This window comes from Pinus tabuliformis, chromosome Q (assembly GCF_031772625.1).
Source record: "Pinus tabuliformis cultivar Carrire ecotype Pingquan chromosome Q, CPIR1, whole genome shotgun sequence".
NCBI classification, from domain to species: Eukaryota; Viridiplantae; Streptophyta; class Pinopsida; order Pinales; family Pinaceae; genus Pinus; species Pinus tabuliformis.
Genome location: NC_142296.1, coordinates 782,793,899 through 782,818,167, shown reverse-complemented (window position 1 = coordinate 782,818,167; position 24,269 = coordinate 782,793,899). Strand labels below are relative to the sequence as shown.

The following is a 24,269-nucleotide window of genomic DNA, read 5'->3' as shown; positions in this document are numbered from 1 at the left end:
CCCCCCCGCCCCCCCCTGTCATTGATGGCAACATTATAAGCAACAAACATATGGCAACACCACAAAAGCATAAAAGCAAAAACAAAGTGTACTTCTTACTTCTCTTTCTTCACCCCCTATGGATGTTGGTCCCCCTATGATGCACTTCTCCTTTGGTGTACTTCTCATACTTCTCCTTTTCCTTTTTGTTTGAGGTACTTCTCCCCCTTTAACATCAGCGGCAAAGTAATTAAAGTGCTCCCCCTGCAAACAATCTCCTCCTGTCTTGTTAATCTTGTGAACCTTGCAACTTTCATCTGATATGCCGAGTGCTTATTGGTTGCCTTTCTACCTCGTGAAGAAGATCTAGTGGAGGGAGCCGAGATGAACTACTCCCAATCTTTGCTTTAAATACTCAAATTGATCTCTTGGGAGAGGTTTAATGAATATATAAACTTCCTGCTTCTTTGTAGGTACTTACTCCAGCTTGACAATTTGATTTGCAACTTGCTCTCGGAGGAAATGGTACTTGACTGGAATATACTTTGTCGTTGAATGGAAGACAGGGTTCTTTAACATGCTGATGTCACTTGTATTATCACAAATGATAGGGATAGGCTGATCTTATGATACTTGTACATCTTGTAAAGTCTGCTTCATCCATAAGAGCTAAGTGCAACAAGAAGCTGTTGCTATGTATTCAGCTTCAGCAATAGAGAGAGAAATTGAAGCTTGCTTCTTGCTCAACCATGAAACTAGACATTCACCAAGAAAGAAAGCAACACAACTAGTGCTCTTTCGATCATCTACATCACTTTCCCAATCAACATCAATAAAAACAATTAGTGAAAAATCTTTACCTCTTGGGTACCAAAGTCCATAGCCAATTGTGGCTCTTAAATATCTGAGAATCCTCTTGGCTGCTAGGAGATGACTTTGTCTAGGGTCTGCTTGAAATCTTCCAACAATGCCAACTGCTTGCATGATGTCTGGTCTTGACGCTGTCAAATATAGGAGGCTGCCAATAATAGATTTGTATACAGTCTGATCCACCTCTAGTGATTCATCAGTCTTGTTGAGTTTGCATCCAGTAACCATTGGAGTGCTTACCAAAGAACATTCCTCCATGCCAAATTTCTTCAAAACTTTCTTGCTGTGTTGCACGGGTACCCGCACCCGGGGGTGGGGTTCTCGAACCCGTCCCGGGTTCCCGCACCCAAGTACCGGATTCGGGTACGGGTTCTTCCCAGACGAACCCTGAAGAACCCGGTTCTTCAAAAAAAAAAATTGGGTTCTTTTCCTTTAACGGGTTCTTGGGTTCTTCGGGTGCTTGGGTTCTTGGGTTCTTCGGGTTCTTCGTGTGCTTGGGTTCTTGGGTTCTTCGGGTTCTTCGGGTTGGGTTCTTTGGGTTCTTCGGGTTCTTCATAAAAAAACTATATTAAAAATTTAATTTTCAAATAATTTTTTTTATTGAAATTTAAAAAATGATATGCCATAAACGAATGATATGCCATAGAATATAGAATACATGCCATAAACGAATGATATCATTTTTGGAGTCATTGATGGTCATTGGTCTGGATTGTCCTTCAGAGATGGTTGTAAGGTCTTCTGAATGTTTCTCAAGGAAATTTTTTGCCATCATTTCCAAAAATTACAGTTTCCAAAGACTGTCTTTGTTCACATGCCTTAGCATTGCTCTGTGGGCATGACGTGCTGCTCAAGGGTAATGAATCATTGTAAAAATTTATCAACAGTGATAAGTTTTTCAAAACTTATGAGCGACACAGTATTCTGAAATCATATATGATTATGATATCTCAATATTATAAAAGGAACATTATGGGTGTACAATCCCGCAAGCAGAATATCATATCATATTGGTTGTAGCTTTGTGGAAATATTTAATAAGGTGATGACCATAGTTGGAAAAAAAGGGTAGCTGTTTGCACATTCATGAGTCCCTTCCTACCGCAGGAGACTCTTATGATCAATCTCTCCATTAGTCTTATGCTATAAATTTATAAAAACAATTTCAAAACTTATGCCCAAGGTTTGTTAGAGTCTCAATGTAAATTATGAATCTCTTGTATTTGTGGATCTTCAATGCCTTTAATATTATATGGCATCAAAACCAGAACTGGAAAAGGGACCTCTTACTCTGTAATTTGAGCCTGCAGATTCTTGTAAATCAATTTGGAATGAATTTATGAAACATTCATTCCCGAGCCAAATAAGTTAATAACCATCAAATTATAAACTGTAAATGCACACATACAGGTTCAGACATTTTCGGTCAAATAGAAAGTAGGATTGAGACCAGCCATAAGCTGTCTTCAGCTTGATGCTGTTAAATGGCGAAGGGCTATTTGGAAAATGGCTAAATTAAGTATCAAAATCTGCCAATTTCTCACAGCATTCTGATAACATCATGTTAAGATTAAAACTAGGAAAATATGCCTAAATGAATAAGCGTGTTTTGTGGAAGGGTAAGGTTGCCACTGTTTTAACTTTTTGGGATTGCTTTACCACAGAGCACACCATGCATGGGGCAGGTGGATGATTAGACATCAAGAAAAGTCTAGACCACTATCAGGTTGAGAAGGATCTCCTATGAAAAAATTGTGTTTTTATATGGGAGAGACTAAACATGTTTAAATGATTATCATTAAAGTTTTCTTGTTTAAAGTTGAAAAAATATACAAATTCAAATTTCATATATATTATTAATTATAAATTTATAATTTATAAAATATAATTATTAAAATTTAATATTATTATATTACCCGACGAACCCACGCACCCTGTTTCCAAAAATGTCGTCCCCGTCCCCGCACCCACGTTTCCTGGCAACATAGCTTTCTTGAGATACTTGCTTGTGAGATAAAAATTCCTTTGGGAGACTATGCAATCTGCAAACCAAGAAAATAAGAAAGTTCTCCAAGCATAGACATCTCAAATTTGGCCTTCATATCAGCAATGAACTAGCAAGTTAGTTGATCCGAGTCACTAGCAAAAATAATATCATCAACATAGACAACCACCACTAATAATTTGCCATCATTCAATTTCACATATAAATTACTATCAACTTTGCCTTTTTTAAAACCACACTTGATCAAGTAACTATCCAACTTGGAATACCAAGCCCTTGGGGCTTGCTTGAGACCATACAAGGCATTTTTCAACTTGCAAACATAATTAGGCTTATCTGACAACTAAAGACCATCCAACTGCTCAATGTAGACTTCTTCCTGCAATTATCCATTCAAGAAAGAAGATTTGACATCCATCTGATATATCTTGAATTTCTTAAAACTAGCAAAAGCCAAGAACATACGAATTGCATCCAATCGAGCAACAAGTGCAAAGGTCTCATCAAAATCTAAATATTCAATTTGTGCATAACTTTTGCAAACTAACCTTGCTTTATTTCTTACCACTTCACCGTGTTCATTCAATTTGTTTTGAAGACCCACTTCGTGCCAATCACATTCTTGTTTTCTTGTCTTGGAACAAGCTCACATGTCTGATTTTTCTCAATCGGATCAAGCTCTTCATGCATAATTTTTATCCAATTATCATCTTGGCTGGCCTGAGAAAAATCCTTTTGTTCTATCATGTATACAAGGCTACATTCACTTGAGTAGGGGGATTTAACAGTCTTCTTGTATGAACCCCTGCATTTAAGTCACCAACAATTTGGTCAGTTGGATGGTGTTTTTGCACATACCTTGCAAGTTCTTTGGAGTGTGGACTGAGGGATTCTTCAATGTCTTCATCTGAAAATGGCTCACCTTCCTTCTCATCATTCATGACAAGATCATTGGAGTTGATATTTACTGGCTGATTGTCTTCAAAATCAATATGTTTATCAACTTTAACATCAATACAATCAACTATCCTCTTTGTATTGCTGTTGTAGCATCTATAGCCCTTGCTATTATGAGAATATCCAAGAAAAATACCTTCATCGGCTCTTGCATCAAACTTACCAAGCTTTTCATCATTCCTTTTGATGAAAAGCTTGGTAAGTTTGATGCAAGGGCCGATGAAGGATACCATTAAATTATGGTATGTTCTATGCTTAGAGCAGTTTACTTCTTTTCTTTTATTAGCCACAAATTAGCAATCACATATACATTAAGTAAAGTACAGATAGAACATTAAACGATCAACAGAAAACAAGCCAAGACAAGAGACACAAGATGTGGTGGCTAGCCAGGGACAAACCCCAATGCGGGGAAACCCTTTGATCAAATTTTCTTTTATCTTCAATAGTTCAACAGAGAGAAATAGTACAAAATCAGAATTCTGTAATTTTATATCAGCAACAACAAACCCTAGATTAGCAAAGTCAAACTTGGTCAGACAGCCCCGGGTTGACTTCTAGTCAAATTGAAGAACTCGGCCTTCAATAGCAATAAGTAGCAACGCAAAACAATCCTCAAAACATGGTCAAAACAACAGTTAATATATCAGCTCCTGCAGTCAGCCCTAACCAGTGAACGCTGCCCCAAAACATTGGTCAAACAAAGGTCAACAAGGCTGATCCGAACTGTGGCTAGCAAGAGAGAGACTCCCCACACAAATCCGTAGTCAAGGGAGCCTATATGCTGGTCAACGCAGTCCTCTAGCACCCAAAACGTGTTGCTGTACCTTTCTGCGTCCTCCTTTCACGTCATAGCGTGCTGCCCTAACTGCGTCCTCTTTCTTCTTCCCACATGAGAGAGTCTTCTTCCTCCTATGCATACCCAAGAGACTAGGAGAGAGAAGAGATGTGGAGATGAGATGATGAGAAAATGAATCAACCTCTCTTGTATTTATATGATTCATTGGGCATGTGTGCCACACATTTAACTGCTGGCCGACCTTGACAATTTGTCAAGTAAATACAAATAAATTCATATCTCCATAAATACTTGTCGGAATCGGATGATCTTTAGATCAATCCTACACCTCTCGACAAGAGGAATATAAGAAAAATATCAGCTGCCATAAATGAGGTGACCCACATGGAGTTTGGCCCTAGTTGCCAATTTTAATACTCCCTCTCAACTAGGGAGAACTCCATCTGCAATCCATCTGACCGTCGCTACTATCCCAACTATCAAATGCACTGCCTTGCACAGCTTGGCCCTGCTCTACTCTGCTCGAACTATGAAGAAGAAGAAATGATCGAGGATGTATCATACCATCCTCAACTGACCCGAAGTCAGTCTCAGAGTGTGTCATACCACTCTCATTGATCTCAGATCAGTATCATTGATCCCAGATCAATGGAGGTCATCCTAGCATAGGGAGTACGTTAGATACAACGATGCATTCATCGATAGTACTACTAATTGTCCCTAACCCCATTTCCCTACTCATTGATTAGATGAGAGGTGCTTCCCATGAGTCTCGGACTGCATGGGTAGGATACCTCGATAGGAGGACTAATCATCCTATCCACAGGAGAACGAATCATCCTGTCCAATAGTCACCACATGAGAACTAATCATCCTGGCCCACAGGAGAACTAATCATCCTGTTCCATGGTCGCCACGACAAACTAATCATCCTGGCCCACAGGAGAGCTAATCATCCTGTCCTACAGTTGCCACAGAGAACTAATCATCTTGGCCCAGAGGAGAACTAATCATCCCGTCCTACAGTCGCCACGTGGTGTCATAGGGAGGGGTTGAACCTTTCACCTTGTACGTAGTGCACCACCAGGGGATGGTGAGTCGCCCTGTGGTTGCATGTCGCTCCAAGAAGTACCCCGCGCCCCCCTAGATCTCCCACAGCTCAATACATCATACTCGACCCACATAAGAGGGTCTCTGAAGTTTGAACGACACCAAGTCGTTCTTGGAAAGTCAAGAATTTGACCTTTCCCAGGGGCTTCGTCAAAATGTCGGTTACCTGTTCATCTGTACCAATATGTTGGAGCCTTATTGCTCCTCGCTGCACCATATCCCGAATATAGTGGTACTTGATATCGATATGCTTGGAGTGATCATGAAATACGAGATACTCTGATAAACGAATCCCGCTTTGGTTGTCACACAAGATCACGGTGGTATCCAATGTAAATCCAAACAACTCACCGAAGAGCTTTCTCAACCAGACCGCCTCACAAGAGGCCATACTAGCAGCAATGTACCCTACCTCGGCGGTGCTCAAAGCCACTGACTTCTGCTTCCTCCTCATCCAGGATATCGAGGCAGATCCCAAAGAGAAACAACACCCGGAAGTGCTCTTTCGGTCCACCACACTGCCTGCCCAATCAACATCGGTATATCCAAGTAGTCTCACATCTCCAGCAGTGTATCTCAACCCATGAGTGATTGTGCCACGAAGATATCTCAACAGATTCTTGGCACCAATCCAATGTGTGTGGTGAGGCTCAACCATATGTTGACTCAACGTGTTGATTGCAAAGCATATATCCGGACAGGAGTTCACCAAGAACATCAATGCTCCGACGAGTTGACGATACTCGGTAGCATTTCGTAAAACAGATCCGGCAGCACTACCGCTTAACTTCTTGAAGTCAAGCTCCATCGAGGTAGTTATGGGCTTGCAATCCACCATACCGAATCTCTCCAATATCTTCACCACATATTTTCCTCGAGATAGGAAAATTTCCCCTGGCTTCTGCCTCACTTCTAGTCCTAAGAAATAGTGCATCAGTACTAGGTCCTTCATCTCAAACTCAAAAACCAGCTCCCTCTTACATTTGTGAATGAGAGGGTCTGCCCCTGTTAGAAAGAGGTCGTTGACGTACAACACCAATATGAGAGGATTGTCATCTTCAACCTTAAAGTAAAGGTTAGGGTCGACTTGACTCCTAGTGAATCCCAGCTTCATCAAGTAGCTATCGATCCTCTCATACCACAGTCGGGGTGCTTGCTTCAACCCATAGAGAGCCTTCTTCAACCTGCACACATGAGATTCTCGATCATGAATCTCAAATCCTTCGGGTTGCTCCACATAGACCTCCCCTTTGATTGAACCATGGAAGAACACAGTCTTGACATCCATCTGATGTAGGTTCCATCCTTGCGAAGCAACAAGGGCTATGATCGAGCAGATGGTGGTATATCGGGCAACAGGTGCAAATATCTTGTCATAGTCTATACCTTCCTTCAGAGAGAAGCCACGAGCGACAAAACGAGCCTTATACTTTTCCGCACTTCCATCAACTGCATTCTTTATCTTGTAAAGCCATTTCGAAGTGACAATTGCTTTGTCCTGGGGTCTGGGGACCACATCCCAGACATCGTTTTTCATGATGGACTCATATTCCTCAGTCATAGCATCCTTCCATACTTGATGCTTGATAGGTTCTGCGAATAACGAAGGCTCATTTTGGATGATCGTGCTGATGATGGTCAAGTATCCCTGATACCTGGTCGACTTCTTACTTTCCCAGAAGGTTCCCCTGGGTGCAACGTGCCCTTCAGCATCATCAAGTGTCCTCCTAAGCCATCAAGGCCTCTTCCTAGAAGAGGAGGGCTCTTACTGAGAGGGATCAATAGGATCCATAGATTCTTCCACATCGGGCATCGTCTCATCTTCCTTTTCCTTCGGTTCCCTAGTGTCAGCTTCTTTAGATCCCCTTAGAGTAGGAAGATTATTAACTTTGCTAAGAGCCATATCGTCGTCAAAGGTGACATCATGGCTAATCTCGGCTTTCCTTTGACCAGCCACATAGATTCTATAGCCCTTAGTATTTTCGCTATAGCCCACGAAGATTCCTTTCTTTCCAGATGCACCCAATTTATTCCTTTTCTCCTTCGGCACATGAAAATATACAGGACTTCCAAAAATTTCTAAAATGAGATACATCAGGTTTCTTACCAGTGAACATCTCTTCGGGAGTCTTGGAACCCAATGCTTGATGAGGGCATCGGTTTTGTATATATACGGCGGTATTTGCAGCTTTGGCCCATAGAAACTTTAGAAGTCTTTCATCATGGAGCATAGCACGGACAGCTTCCACAATCGTACGATTCTTCCTTTCTGCCACACCATTTTGCTCAGGAGTATATGGTGTATTAGTCTCCCTCTTAATGCTAATCTCTTTGCAAAAGTCATGAAATTCATTGGATTCATACTCAGTCCCATTATCAGTCCTTAAGATCTTGATCTTATTTTTGGTTTGATTCTCGATCAAGGCTTTGAAGTGATGAAACCAAGAGAACACTTCATTCTTCTTTTTCAAGAAGTATATCCAAGTCTTGCGAGAATAATCATCTGTAAAAGTGAGGTAATATAAATATCCTCCCAAGGAGTTCACAGGCATCATACCAGATATGTCTGAGTGAACCAACTGCAATATATCGGAGGTCTTGCTTTGGCTTGAGGGGAATGGTCCCCTTTTGAGCTTTCCTTCGACACATCCCGGACATACACCTTCTTGCTCTAATCTGAACTCGGGCATCCCGGTCACCATTTTTCTCACATTGGGTAGAGCTTTATAATGAAGGTGAGCAAACCTCCGATGCCATAGTTTGGACTGAAGAGATGTGTCACAAGACATGACACCCAGCAGACTTCCTCCGACCTGATATAATGAATCAACTCGAAACCCAAGAGTGAAAGCATCTTTAAAGTTCTTTTTCCATACACGTACCTTGCCATCGATGAAGGCCACCTTGTAGCCTTTGTCTTCCATTGCCGAAATGGACACTAGGTTCTTTTTGAGATCAGGTACATATAATACTTCTTGTAAATGAATTGTATTTTCTTAATTCAATTGAAGAGTGACATTCCGTACGCCTTTCACGGGATATTTTGTGTTGTCCCCAAGAACAATTTCCAGGTTGATCTCCTTCTCTATCAGATTAGAGACAGCTTCTTTGTAACCAGTGAAGTGCCTTGAGGCACCACTATCAATAAGCCAATTTCCCAGCGTGTCCAGGGGAGCAGTAGTAGAGAGGGTTGCTGGTAGATAATATTCATCTTGCTTATTGTTAACAATGTTAGATTCATACCTGGAGTTTCATGCCTTCTTGAAGGGTTGTCCTCTTCCTTGATTTCCGACATTTCTTTTACCTCTGCCATTGGACCTGCCATTCCTTTGATTGCCTTGAGAGTGATTTTGATCATCGTCATGGTGTGAGTCCCTTTTATCAGGGCACTCCCTTGCATAGTGGTCCATTTTGTTGCAATTGTAACATTGACCTTTTCTTGCACCTTTTGGTCCAGCCTTTCCTTTGGATTTAGCCCCAGAATTGTTTCTTCTTTTAGCATGAGCAGAAAAGGCAGAGGGATGGTCTTTAAGTGCGGGCATTTCTTGCTCATCCATCCTTGTTTCTTCTTGAATGCATCTTGCCATCAATTCCTCAAATCCAGGAATTACATTATTGTTGAGAAGAGTAGTCTTGAATATATACCATTCAAGTGGCAGTCCTCCAAGAGTTGTGAGTGTCCTTTTCCTTGTCAGGAACTACTTCCCCAATAGATAGGAAATCATTCTTGATCTTGGTGATCCTTAAGAAATATGCTTGCATACTCTCATCTTGGCCCTTCTTAATTTCCTCTAGCTTATTTCTAAGGAAGAAAACTTGATTTGCATCATTAACTTTAAATAAACTCACCAGTCTATCGTAGATTTCCTTGGAGGTGGTCAGCTCAGAAACATAGGCCACCAGGCGCTTGTCGATAGAGTCCCATATGATCTTCCTTGCTTTGACTTCTCCCTTAGTCCACTTGCTTCTAGCAGCAGCGGATGCATTTGATGGAGGCGCAACAATATTGCCTCTCACATGGTCCAACACTTCCTGCTCTTCCAATGTTAGATCGAGAGACATCTTCCATCCGTGATAGTCAAACTTCTCACGGAGTTTGTCTTCATTGGGGAAGTGTGCTGAGGACCCCATGACTTCTTGAAGATTGCTTCAACAGCCTTCGGTGATTGCTCTTGCTCTTGCTTGGGCTTTGTCTTCACCTCAGCTTTGATACCATGTTAAATTATGGTATGTTCTCTGCTTTGAGCTGTTTACTTTTTTTATTTATTAGCCACAAATTAGCAATCACATATACATTAAGTAAAGTGCAGATAGAACATTAAACGATCAACTGAAAACAAGCCAAGACAAGAGACACAAGATGTGGCGGCTAGCCAGGGACAAACCCCAATGCGGGGAAACCCTTTGATCATATCTTCTTTTTTCAATAGTTCAGCAGAGAGAAATAGTACAAAATCATAATTCTGTAATTTTATATCAGCAGTAGCAAACCCTAGATCAACAAAGTCAAACTTGGTCAGACAACCCCGGATTGACTTCTAGTCAAATTGAAGAACTCGGTCTTTAACAACAATAAGTAGCAACCCAAAACAGTCCTCAAAACATGGTCAAAATAGCAGTCAATATATCAGCTCCTGTAGTCAGCCCTAACTAATCTACGCTGCCCCAAAACAATGGTCAAACAGAGGTCAACAAGGCTGATCTGAACTGTGGCTAGCAAGAGAAAGACTCCCCACACAAATCCGCAGTCAAGGGAGCCTATATGTTGGTCAACGTAGTCCTCTAGCACCCAAAACGTGTTGCTGTACCTTTCTGCGTCCTCCTCCTTTCACGTCACAGCTTGCTGCCCTAACTGCGTCCTCTTTCTTCTTCCCACGTGAGAGTCTTCTTCCTCCTATGCATACCTAAGAGACTAGGTGATCCAGGTGGATATTGGTGGCCACCTGCCAAGTCCACCTGGACCCCCACCATTGTCTTTCTCAGCATTTTCAGTTTCCTTAATTGTAGCACAACTTACTATTTTTAGCAGTTTTTCGGGTCTTGAACTTCCGGAGCCGTTTTGAGGCCCTAAACGACGTTTTTTGGGGAATCCAGGGGCAACATGGGTCCATGGAATGGACCGATGTTGCCCGTTCCAACAATGATAGTGCTCGGATAGATCTTTCTAATGAGCTATTGTACGCGTCAAACGGCGATCATATGCCAAAGTTACGACCCCGGGAAGTTGATGTACCAATTTACCCCCAAACGGGGCCCACAGTTTGGCGTTTCATCTCCTAGGGTTAGGTTTGGAATGTTAAGGGTTTTCCATTGTTGCTCAACAATAAATAGGCCTTCGAGCCTCATTGTAACACAGTTCAGAGGCATGTAGCCATCACATCTCTTCTCAGAGATAAGCTACCATCGCCCTAGCTGGTTTATTTCCATTTCTGGTTGTAAGCATATTTCAGTATTTTCCATTAATGTAATGAAGTATTATTTCCGCTGCATCTTTGTGTATATGGTTATCTCTGTGATTTGTTGCGTTCTTGTTTAAATCCGGATCAGTGGTATCAGAGCGGTCTGCTTTTTCTCTGTTTTTCTTTGCATGTCCCCAACAAGGTCGGGATATAAGGAGTTAGGGCTTGAACTGGTTGAACCTTTGCAAGACCAGCCTCGCAAATCCCGACGGCCTCCCATGGCGGACGAGAAGAAAGACGAGGGGGCAGGAGATCCCATCAAAATCTTGCTCGAAGAAGCCCTCGAGCGACAACGGAACGCGATGATGGACAGCTTTGCCCAGATCCTTCAGCGGCTACCCAGAAGCAACGCATCGGCTTCCAGCAGCTACTCTGGAAACGCCACACCCTTTAAGGTACAAGTTAATTTTGAAATCCCCATATTCGAGGGTCAGATAGACGCAGATGCCGTAGATAAATGGTTAAATCTGCTAGAGGGTTATTTTTCTGTTCATGAATTTTCGAGTCGGGAAAAGATTGTTTTTGCTCTTCTCAAAGCAGCCCCCCACGTCAAGGACTGGTGGGAAACCTACTGCGAGCAGAAGGATGAAAGTACTGGCTCACTATTTTCAGCCGCACCCACCTGGGATTCGTTCCGGGATGCCATCAAGGAGCAGTACTACCCTGTCGGAAGCTATGAGGATGAATACATAAAGTGGACCACGCTGCGGCAGGGAAGGGACCAAGACGTGCCGGAGTTCACCAATCTTTTCCATACCCTTCGCACAAAGTTGGGTATCAAGGATTCGGAGCAACATTTGATACTCAAATACCGTGGCTGCCTGCACAAGTACATCCAGGAAGAAATACAATTCCTAAACATCCCCTCGCTCGGCGCAGCATACCGATATGCCGTCAAGGTCGAGCAGAAGTTTAAACAAAAGAAGCGAGACTTTGGATCTGCGAATCCAAAGCAGGGGAAAGGTGCCCCTAAACCACAGAACAAAGGACAAAGCCAAGGCTGGACAGCCCAAGACAACCAGCCGAAGCCGCAAGCAAAGAACAGCGCCGCGAAGCCGAGAAAGGACACTGGAAAATGGTGCGAGTTCCATAAGAGCTCCACTCACAACACAAGTGAGTGTCGGGCCAAGCAGTCACTGGTGGCTGAGCTAAAGGTTTCAGAATCAGATGCATGTTCCGACTCTGAGTCAGAACCCGATAAGGGGTATGAAAAAGGGAAGCAGATCATTGATGCGGATCCCAGCGCCACTGTTGCTACCGCAAAGATCCAGAAAAATGAACCCGAAGATCCAGAGGAGGAGGAGCGTCTCTTCCACTCCCAGATGTGGGTAAAGGGCTCCCCGATACAGTTCATTGTTGATAGCGGGAGTCAAAAGAACCTCATTTCGGCAGAGGTCGTGAAGCGGTTGGGCTTACCGACCACAGCACATCCACAACCATACACCATTGGGTGGCTTCACCAAGGACGAGATCTTCGCGTGAGCCAGCAGTGTCGCCTTCCATACAACATCAAGCCCTTCACGGATGAGGTATTGTGTGACATTGCTCCCCTTGAAGTTTGTGATGTATTACTAGGACAACCATACTTGTGGAAGCGACATGCTGTGTATGAATCAAGGCCCCGTGCTGTTATTATTACATTGGGAAATAAGTTGTTCAGGATACCAGAGGTAGCACCACCTGCCGCCATCTCTTTGATTACTGCAAAACAATGCAGTAAGATCATTTCCAAAACCAGGAAATTTGTTTTCCTGATGATACGCCCTCAAGGAAAGAAGAAGACAGTGGCCGCGGCCTCCAAACGGGGTCCCTCTGCACGACAACTACAGATGGACAAGGTTGTGGAGGAGTACGAGGACATCTTCACCTCCCCGGCAGGGGTTCCTCTGCACTGTCAGATCAAGCACTCCATCGATCTGACCCCAGGTGCGCCGCTACCCAATGGACCAATTTATCGGCGCTCCGTTCTGGAGAACAATGAAATCAAGAGGCAGATTCAGGAGCTCCTGCAGAAAGGTCACATCCGTCCGAGTTCATCGCCCTGTGGGAGCCCGATCGTGTTGGTACAGAAGAAGGATGGGACGTGGAGACTCTGTATTGACTATCGGGCGCTGAACAAGATCGCTGTCTGTAATAGGTACCCGATCCCGTGGATTGATGACCTCCTAGACCAAAGGGGGCGAAATATTTCAGCAAGATCGATCTGAAGTCAGATATCACCAGGTACCAATCGAACCCTCCGATGTGTGGAAGACTGCCTTCAAATCCAAGGAGGGCCTCTTCGAATGGTTGGTCATGCCTTTCGGATTGACGAATGCTCCTGCAACCTTTATGAGGCTAATGGATGACATCCTGCGGCCATTCACCAACTCCTTTGTAGTAGTATACTTGGATGACATTCTGATCTTCAGCCAGAGTTGGGAAGAGCACCTCCACCACATCCGACAGGTTCTCCAAACACTGCGGCAACACAAGCTATGTGCCAATTTGGAGAAATGCACTTTTGGCATGACCCAGGTTCAGTATCTGGGATACATCATTGATGAACAGGGGGTGCATGTCGATCCGGCCAAGATCCAAGTCATTCGGGATTGGCCCTCTCCAACCACTCTAACAGAGCTCCGCAGCTTTCTAGGTCTTGCCAACTTCTACCGCAGGTTTGTGTTGGGGTTTTCTCATATTTCTTGGCCCTTGAGTCAAGTCACCAAGGCAGGGCGAAAGCAAAATTCTTTTGGTCTGAATCTCAACAGAAGGCATTCAGGGAATTGAAGGATCGCCTCTGCACGGCACCAGTGCTCGCGTTACCAGATTTACAACAACCATTTGAGGTCGAGACAGATGCCTCTGACTATGCTATTGGGGCAGTCCTTACTCAACATGGACATCCAGTGGCATATCACAGTGAAACACTTTCAGACACAGTCCAGAAGTACCCCACTTATGATAAAGAGATGTATTCCATTGTACAGGCCTGCCGACAATGGAAGCATTACATTTTGGGGAAGGAAACGGTCATCCACACAGACCACCGACCTCTGCAGTTCATACAGACCCAAGGGAAATTGCAGAATGATCGCCATCAGAAGTGGTCTACATACCTGCAACAGTTTCACTTGAATATCAAGTATAAAAAGGGCATCACCAATAATGTTGCAGATTGCCTCAGTCAGCCACCGATCATGGCACTAACCACCGTGCTCAACTCTTGTGGGCACGAGACTGCTGATTGGCCACTTCTCTACAAAAGCGACCCAGAATTCGGCCACACATACCAGACACTCTTGGAGGGTCGGCATGTTGCAGATTTTCACCTCCAGGACGCCCTATTATGCCACCTCGGTCACCTTTGTGTTCCTTCAAGCGAGCGTGCCAAGATGATTTGGGAAGCACACTACAGTCGGGCTGCTGGGCATTTCGGGGTCGAGAAAACAGTGGCAGTACTGCAAAATTATTTCTATTGGCCGAATCTTCGACAGGATGTTGGGAAGTACATCCGGTCATGTACTGCCTGTGCCATTGCCAAACCGACCATTAAGAAGCACGGCCTCTATACCCCGTTGCCTACCCCTAGTCGACCTTGGGAATCCATCTCCATGGATTACATGTCAGGCCTTCCTTCCACTAAGCATGGAAATGACTGTGTTTTTGTGGTCGTCGACAGGTTCTCGAAGATGGCCATTATGATGGCCTGCAAGAAGAATATCACAGCAGAAGCCACTGCTAAACTCTTCTTTGAACGAGTGTGGGTGCACTTTGGGATCCCACAGTCTATCATCTCAGATCGGGACAGTCGGTTTCTCAGCACATTTTGGTCCAGTCTCTGGTCAATGCTGGACACCAAACTCACGAAGTCCACAACCTTCCATCCTCAAACTGATGGCCAGACAGAGGTTGTCAACAGGATGATTGTGCACATTCTGCGCATGTATAACTCAAAGCATCCACGCACATGGGACGAGAGCCTCCCCTATGTTCAGCACAACTACAACCGAGCTCTTCACAGCTCCACTGGCCATAGCCCTTTTCAGGTGGGTTTGGGATTCCAGCCACTATGCCCCATTGATGTGGCCATGCCCCTTGCAGCTACTCACATGAATTCAGCTCATGTCCAGTCCGAAACAGATAGGGCCACCAGCTTCATTGAGCGCATCCAACATATTCGCCAGCAGGTCCATGACATTCTTGAGAAATCAAATGCTAAGTACAAGCAGCGACATGATCAACACCGGGTGCCACACAAGTTTCAGGTGGGCGACAAAGTCTGGTTGCATTTGCAAAAGGAACGCCTTACTGGAGCCTATCGGAAATTGAGACCACTCCGATATGGTCCTTACACCATTACTAAGGCTATGGGAGACAATGCATTTGAGCTCAGCATTCTCCCATTCCTTGGCCTGCACCCAGTGTTCAATGTGGACCGCCTTCGGCCATACTTTCCACCATTGCTAGACACATCCGACATTGCAGAACAGCTCAAACCCACAGAATTAAATCCAGATTGCATGGAACAAGCTGCAACTGATCGGATCATGGACACACAGATCAAGAACACTCGCCAACAGAATATCCAACTGTATCGAGTTGTCAAAGCAGGCCAACTCCTTCAGCAGGGCAAGTGGCTCACCAGGGAACAAGTTCAGCAGAAGTTTCCTCATCTCATGGAGGAGCTCAACGCAATGGGGACCATTGCTTCCTAAGGGGGGAGGAATGATCCAGGTGGATATTGGTGGCCACCTGCCAAGTCCACCTGGACCCCCACCATTGTCTTTCTCAGCATTTTCAGTTTCCTTAATTGTAGCACAACTTACTATTTTTAGCAGTTTTTCGGGTCCTGAACTTCCGGAGCCGTTTTGAGGCCCTAAACGACGTTTTTTGGGGAATCCAGGGGCAACATGGGTCCATGGAATGGACCGATGTTGCCCGTTCCAACAATGATAGTGCTCGGATAGATCTTTCTAATGAGCTATTGTACGCGTCAAACGGAGATCATATGCCAAAGTTACGACCCCGGGAAGTTGATGTACCAATTTACCCCCAAACGGGGCCCACAGTTTGGCGTTTCATCTCCTAGGGTTAGGTTTTGGAATGTTAAGGGTTTTCCATTGTTTCTCAACAATAAATAGGCCTTCGAGCCTCATTGTAACACAGTTCAGAGGCATGTAGCCATCACATCTCTTCTCAGAGATAAGCTACCATCGCCCTAGCTGGTTTATTTCCATTTCTGGTTGTAAGCATATTTCAGTATTTTCCATTAATGTAATGAAGTATTATTTCCGCTGCATCTTTGTGTATATGGTTATCTCTGTGATTTGTTGCGTTCTTGTTTAAATCCAGATCACTAGGAGGGAGAAGAGATGTGGAGATGAGATGATGAGAAAATGAATCAACCTCTCTTGTATTTATATGATTCACTGGGCATGTGTGCCACACATTTAACTGCTGGCCGACCTTGACAATTTGTCAAGTAAATACAAATAAATTCATATCTCCATAAATACTTGTTGGAATCGGATGATCTTTAAATCAATCCTACACCTCTCGAAAAGAGGAATCTAGGAAAAATATCAGTTGCCATAAATGAGGTGACCCACATGGAGTTTGGACCTAGTTGCCAATTTTAACAACTTGAGTAGGGTGATTTAATAGTCTTCTTCTTGTATGAACTCCTGCATTTAAGTCACCAACAATTTGGTCAGTTGGATGGTGTTTTTGCACATACCTTGCAGGTTCTTTGGAGTGTGGACTGAGGGATTCTTCAATGTCTGCATCTGAAAATGGCTCATCTTCCTTCTCATCATTGGTGACAGGATCATTGGAGCTGATATTTACTCGCTGATTGTCTTCAAAATCAATATGTTCATCAACTTTAATATCAATACAATCAACTATCCTCTTTGTATTACTGTTGTAGCATCTATAGCCCTTGCTATTCTGAGAATATCCAAGAAAAATACCTTCATCGGCTCTTGCATCAAACTTACCAAGCTTTTCATCATTCCTTTTGATATAGCATTTGTTTCCAAACTCTTTGAAATGCTTGATTGTTGCAGGTCTGCCATGCCAAAGCTCATATGGGGTTTTATCACTTTTTGGTTTGAAATGTGCTTTGTTGAGAATCACCACTTTGTGTGAATAGCTTCAAACCAAAATCTTTGTTGAATATTTCTTTCCCCCATCATGGCTTTGGCTAACTTCTGAACTGATCTATTGGCTCTCTTTGCTACACCATTCTGTTTTGGAGTCTTTGCTATGGTAAACTACCTTTTGATGCCATGTTGCTTGCAAAAGTCATGAAATTCTTTTGAAGTAAACTCACCTCCATTATCAAACCTTATGCAATTGATTTTACAACCTGTCTCATTTTCAGCCATGACCTTAAAGTCCTTAAACTTTTTAAAGGCCTTCGATTTTTCTCTTAAAAAAGCCACCCATATCATTCTGCTGAAATCATCGATGATAAGCATGAAATACAATTTACCTGAAGGTGTTTGAGTTCTTGAAGGACCACATAAGTCCATATGTACTAATTGCAATGGCTTGGTTGATGAGTTCTCCTTGGATTTGAATGGTACTCGAACTTGTTTTCCAATCTGACAGGACTTGCAAATAGAATTTTCAGGCTTTGAAAGCTTTGGCAGATCTCTAACAACATTCTTCTTTCCCAACTTGACAATTTGATCAAAATTCAGATGTCCAAGTCTTGTATGCCGCAACCAACTCTCATCAATCTTTGACAAACATCACCGCTCCGTCTTCTCTTTTAGCACATAGACATTACCGTCTGTTCTAACAGCTTCAACAACTATTTTTCTTGTGCCTGCAGAGTTGATTTGACAATTTTTAGCTTTGAACAACACATCATAGCCTTGGTCACACATATGAGACACACTAAGTAAATTATGCTTCAGCCCATCAACAAATAACACATTCTTGGCTTTACCTCTGCCATTAGCTAGATTGACAACTCCTTTACCAACAATCTTACCAGGTGCATTATTTCCAAAGGTCACATTACCTTTCTCAACTGGTTTCCATGACAAAAATTTACTTTTGTCTCTTGACATGTGCTTGGAACAACCACTATCAACATACCAATGACTTCCTTCATTCTGAGCATATAAAACAATATTACAGTTCTCTGTATTTTCCTTTTCCTTCCAAACTTTGGGTTCCTGGCTTGTTTGCTTGATAATTGGATCAAGCCTTTTATTTTTAAGTCTGCAATCAGTTGCTCTATGGCCAAAATTCTGACAGACATAACATTGAATCAATTTGTTCAAAGGAGAGAACGAATTGTTGTACCTGGTTCTACTCATCCTTTGCCTGATAAATTGATTATTTGGCTGATAAATTCTTCTTCATGGCCTGTGCTATATGTGTGATAAATTCACCTTGCAATTTGCTGTGTTATGCCCATAATTTGTGCATGTAAAACAATAACCTGGAAATATGTCTTCATATCTAGGAGAAAATCAATTTCTGAAGTCTTGTTGGGCTACATTGTTTGGGTTTTGCTTAATCAAATTTCTCTTGTTGTTTTGCAACACATGATTTGCCTTTGGTTGTATATTAGACTACGAGGTCATTTTTCTTCTCAGCTATTGCGTTGGATCTCCTTTTGTTGATGCACTGTCTCCAATTTTGGCTACATGCACATGAGTAATCTCTTTCCTGCCCTTCAAATCAGCCACTGAGCTTGACTCGACTTCAAATCCAAGACATGACTTGTTATTGGAGACTCTTTGTGCTTCAAGAAGCTCATTTAAACTTTTAGTCCCTTTTGTAAATTTCTCATTGAAGTTCAGCTAAGTTTTAGCTTGTTCAAGCTCTTTTCTCAGAGAAACAATTTCTCCTTCAATCCTTTCAAATGCTTTATTTTTTTCACTGAGTTGCTGATTCAAAGTTTCTTGAATCTTCTTACCTTCTTCAATTTGCAGGAGCAGATGTTCTAAAGATTCAACTTTGTCCTTGATCAACAATTCCTTTTGAGTTTTATTTTTCTTCCTCAACCTTTGAATCTCTTCAAGAGCACTGACCAACTCACCTTCTAGGTCGACTTCGGCTTCTTGTCCACTAGAATCAACAACTTCTCCTTCCAGATTATTTATAGACATGAGCATAAGCTCCTTTGCACTTTCATAAGTTCTGTCCTCATTTGATGATTGGGTTTCTTCACTTTCAGAGGAGCTGGCATCTTGGGTGTAGAAGCTTTTATTTTTAGCCTTCTTTCTATCGTTTTGCACTTTTCTAAAATTCTCTCTAGGGTCATATTCTTTCTTCTTGTTTTCAAGACACTTGGAAGCATACTAACCAACTTTACCACAGTTAAAGCACTTAAAAGGTAGCTTACCTTTGTACTTGCCTGAGCCTCTCTTAAGCTTCCTCATGAACTTAGCTTCCTCTTCATCTGATTCACAACATGAATCATCATGTTCTTCCTTGGGCTTCTTATCTGCTTTGAAGGCTGACTCCTTTGTTGTTGGCTTGCCATTAGAAATTCTCATCTCATAGGTAGTAAGAGTACCAAGTAGTTGATCCAAAGTGAGAGTCTTTAGATCTGTCATCTCCTCAATGGTTGAAACCTTGGGATTAAATCTCTCAGGGAGAGATCTCAACACCTTTTGAACTACTACTGGCTCTTCTAACTTTTCATCAAGACCTCTTATAGTGTTCACAACCTCATCAACTCTTAGAAAGTATTTAGCAATATCTTCATCATCATGCATCTTCAAAGACTCAAATTGCATTCTAAAACCTTGAAGTTTGGCTTGCTTTACCTTGTTTTCACCTTCATAGCAGCTGCTCATCTTGTCCCAAATAGCTTTTACAGTAGAGCAATCCATGATCTTAACTAGTTCTGATTCAGATAGGCCAACAAGCATGACATTCATAGCTTTAGCATTACATGTAAATTCCATCTTCTGATCTCTAGTAATCAAGGCTTGAGGCTTTTGATATTTTTCTTCCATTGCATCCCATACATAAGCTCCAAGTGATTGAATATAAGTCTTCATTTTGACTTTCCAAAAGACATAGTTTGTTCCATTGAACATCGGTGCCCTATTGGCGTATCCTCCTTCCTGGTTTGCCAAGGTCCTTGATCTTTTTTCCAGCTATTAAGCTGATCCTGAAACAACTTGGCTCTAATACCAATTGTTAAAAACCAGGACAATACTAAGAGGGGGGTGAATCGGTGTTGTAGAAATTTTAAAAATTTCTTTCACTTGTAAAGAATACCAGGACACCAATAAACTCTTCAACAATAGTTCATATGAGCATCACAAGAATCAACATAAGAAGCACAAATATCACACATAGATTCTTCAAAATTTTTCTTCAATTAATTTCACGAAGACAAACTTCTACTTGTTTTTACAAAGTTCTCTGGCTGCAACTATAAGGAAGCTACTACTCCCTAATTTATCAACTACTACTAAAAGGAGCAACAACCCCTAGTTTATCAACTACCACTGAAAGGAGCTCCAACCCCTAACTATTTACTAGCCACTATTGAAAGGAGCTACAATCCCTGATCTACAAGCTACCACTTGCTTGACCTCAATGATTCATCTTTCATACAATTTTCAAAGCCAAATCATGAAGGCTACTTCTTTCCATAAACAAATAAATTTCTCACCTCAATCACTCACCACAATCACCATAAAATCACCTTCAACCATCTTTGATCACTGATCAATCCACCAATATACACCTCTGAACAATAATTGAACCACCAACACACCATACAACCAACAACTCCCCTTGGAAATTCGATTATGCTTATGTAGAAATTAGGGCTGATATTTTTAATTTTCGAACTTTAGTTAACTTGCACTTAAATTTCACTGAGGTTTTGATCTCATTAACTTCTTGTTTTTCTGCTTCTGGAATGTTCTCTTGATGTGTACTGTAAGTCTTCAATCTCTACTTGGTTGTCTTTGTGAGTGAACCTGAGTTAATTGTCCAAATTTTCAATTCTAGAAAAAATATTAGGCTTTATTTGTGACTTTCTAAATTTGGCTATCTCCATATTTGACAAAATCAACAAATATACTGCCAACTCTATCCATGCCATTGCTAAAAAATTCTTCAACTGCTAGTGTCCTCTGTCGACTGTTGGAGCGCTTGTCCTTTAGCACTTTCACCAAATGACTTAGAGCTGTGACCAAGTTGCTATTAGGTCAGCGGTCGAATGGGGTCAAAGCTTTGCCAAATTTTTGTTTCTCCTCCAACTCCCTGACTTCTGAATGGAAACTTTCCAATACCAACCTTGGTGCGAATTTCCACACAGTTCAAGAGGTCGAAGATCAACCTATATACCTTACTGCATGCTGGCACTTACCTTCAACTGGTTGGAGGTCCGACTAGCTTGGAGTCTCGACCTTCTGCACAAGTTTTTGAATTATCTCCGATAATCAAATACATAGGAAAATATTACCAAACACGACCTTTGGCTCAAATGCCACATCATCTTGTTAACGCCATATGTGCCACGTGGCGGCTCTAGAATGGTGACATGTGTCACCCGGGTTTGGCCCACTTGGCCACTAGAAAATGTCGAAAAAAACATGCCACGTGTCACACATCATAGGTGCCACATCACTGTTGACATCATGTTGATGTCATCATCCACTTGAGTTTCCACCTATACGTCCACTTCACCTCTGTCGGCCAATAAATGATGCCATGTGTTATCTCTCTGGTTGGTCCATGCTTGTCAACTCATCCTGCCACTTGTTCAGCCACGTCCTCCTGGCACACTTTGTTAATTGGTCCAACTCACCTGTTTATGCCACCTTGCTCAACCATGCTTCCCTTGCCACATATTGTTTACCGCTGTGGTTTTAACGTGGACCCCCCATGTGATTTCGTGGTAAAAGGGGGTCCTGCTTTTAATATGAGTTGTTGATCTTATGATTGCCGGTATGGCAATATCGCCAATAGCGTATTACCCTTTGTTGTTAACCCTTAGGCGCATTTGGGCTCGCACAATTCCGCCAATTGGTTAGAGGGGATGCGTGGTGCACAATCTGCGTTCATACATGCTCGAGGTTTAATGAATGTTCTCCACCAAGAGCTCCGCCAAGTTTGGCCAAATGCCAAAACTAACTCCAACTAAGACCATCATATTTTTAGCTGCAACCTTTGACTTTAGGGCTTCTGATTTTTTACTGGCAATTGCTTCTAATCTAGGAGGCTATTTGCAGACTTCCATATACCACTAGAAAGCTCTTTCAAAGTGTTGGAAACACTGAGAGGGGGGTGAATCAATATTTCTTATCAATTAGTATATTTGTAATTTTACAGAGCATTAATTGTTATTAGCATTAGATAAACGTAAACATTTTTCAACACCATTCAACAATGGATAACAATAGAGACAGTAGACACATAGATTTTTAGGTGGAAACACCTCCGTCACAAAAACCACCTAATGCTTCTTAATATTTGTCTTCAAAAGATTTACATCAAGTTTTCGGCTCCAACTGAAGGAGGCACCAACCTATATGATGCTCCAATGCCATGTTTACCAACTGCAACTGGGACGACGTTCCAACGTCCTGGTTTACAAGCTCCAACTTGTAGGTGCTCCAACACCCTGTGTACCAGCTGCAATTGGACGAATGCTCCAATGCCCTGTGCATACTCCAACCTGCCCTAGCGCCACTCTGTCGCCCTAAAGTGTTCTCAGGCTCCAACCTGAAGGAGACTCCACTCTACTTCCTTGCACCACCCAACCACCCTGATCAGCCGACACTGGACAAACCATGTTTCACAATTTTCAGACTGGATCCACCTGTGCTCTGAATCAATACAAAACAACTAAAATACAAAATAACTGCAACACCAACTCTATCAATCAAATTTTCCTCTGCTCATCAAACTCTAGCTGTCAATATCAATCACTTCTATCTTTGTCCAAACTGCATATCAAACCCTAGCTTCACAACTGTAACCAACACTGCTCATCGTATAGATAAATCTGTCAATAACTTTATCAGAAGTATGTCGAATCATTAATGCAATAACCTGCACCATATCTGCTCTGGCATCACAATCCTGTAATACTTCCACTGCTAACACTGTTAACCTGTGCCTGTGAGCACAACCTTAGATGCCACCAATCCGATCTATGCCCAACAATAAGTTGTATCCTTGATGAGCTTTGGATCATAGGATGCCGCAATCAAAACCTTAGCTACTCACACCAGCATCATCAATTACTGAGATGCACTTTGTGGCAATGTATTGTTTAAAAAAAAGGATCAACCCTAGAGCTTGTTGTCAATTGACAATATCAACACATTATCAAACTTCCACTCTGTGCCATATGCATCCAATGACAATTATTGCAAGATTTGACAAAATATAACTGTTTTTGTACTTTTATCAGTTCAGCTGTAGGTGACTCAAATTCTTAGATTCTTCATAAAAGTGATGCTTCAAGGTCTGCACACAATTCTCAACGTGTATGATGCAGATGTATTTTGATGCCTTAAAGACTTGCTACATTTAGAGACCTGCTCCAAACTTCAATTCTGTCCACTTGTTTTGTTTGCAGTGGTTTATGCTCAGGATTATACTATCGGCAGTTCAGAACAGTGAGCAATGTAGCCAATACTTGAACCAAAACAATTTGACAGCGTCTACAAGAATAGCTAATTGCAGTAGTGAAACATACAATGCAAAGGATGCCGTCAATGTAACTTTGAATGATCAAACTTCTTGACAAGTCAGTGTCCCGAATTTCTGTGACAAAATCCTATTATTCAAAACATCTTGAGGTAATAAGGATTCATGTTTTCTCTGGGTTACTTATTTCAATATGGTAGGGTTACTGTTTTAACCTTAGTTCTGATCAAAATTCCTTTTCAATGGTCTACCAAAGAGTGCCCAATTACAGGGCTGAAAGGACCAAGGTTATCAATATGGTTGAGTGTGCAATATGATACAAATTGAAGTTTAGTACAGTAATTAATAAACCCTGATATTTGCAAAAGTAGGCTGAACAATGAATGTCTAAACTTTAGTGGACAAAGTATGAAAAAATCAGAAAGCAGAGAGTACCATTGAAGAAATGGAGGATTTT

General features: G+C 42.2%; 1 long non-coding RNA gene across 2 annotated transcripts in view; it reads left to right on the top strand.

The window, feature by feature from the left end:
- LOC149221815 (uncharacterized) overlaps nt 1-24,031 on the top strand; it is a 46,481-nt gene extending 22,450 nt beyond the window's left edge. For both annotated transcript variants that reach the window (XR_016249388.1, XR_016249389.1), the window contains one exon: nt 23,742-24,031. This is a non-coding gene — a long non-coding RNA (uncharacterized LOC149221815). The remainder of the gene's footprint in view (nt 1-23,741) is intronic.
- The last annotated feature ends 238 nt before the right edge of the window (nt 24,032-24,269 follow it).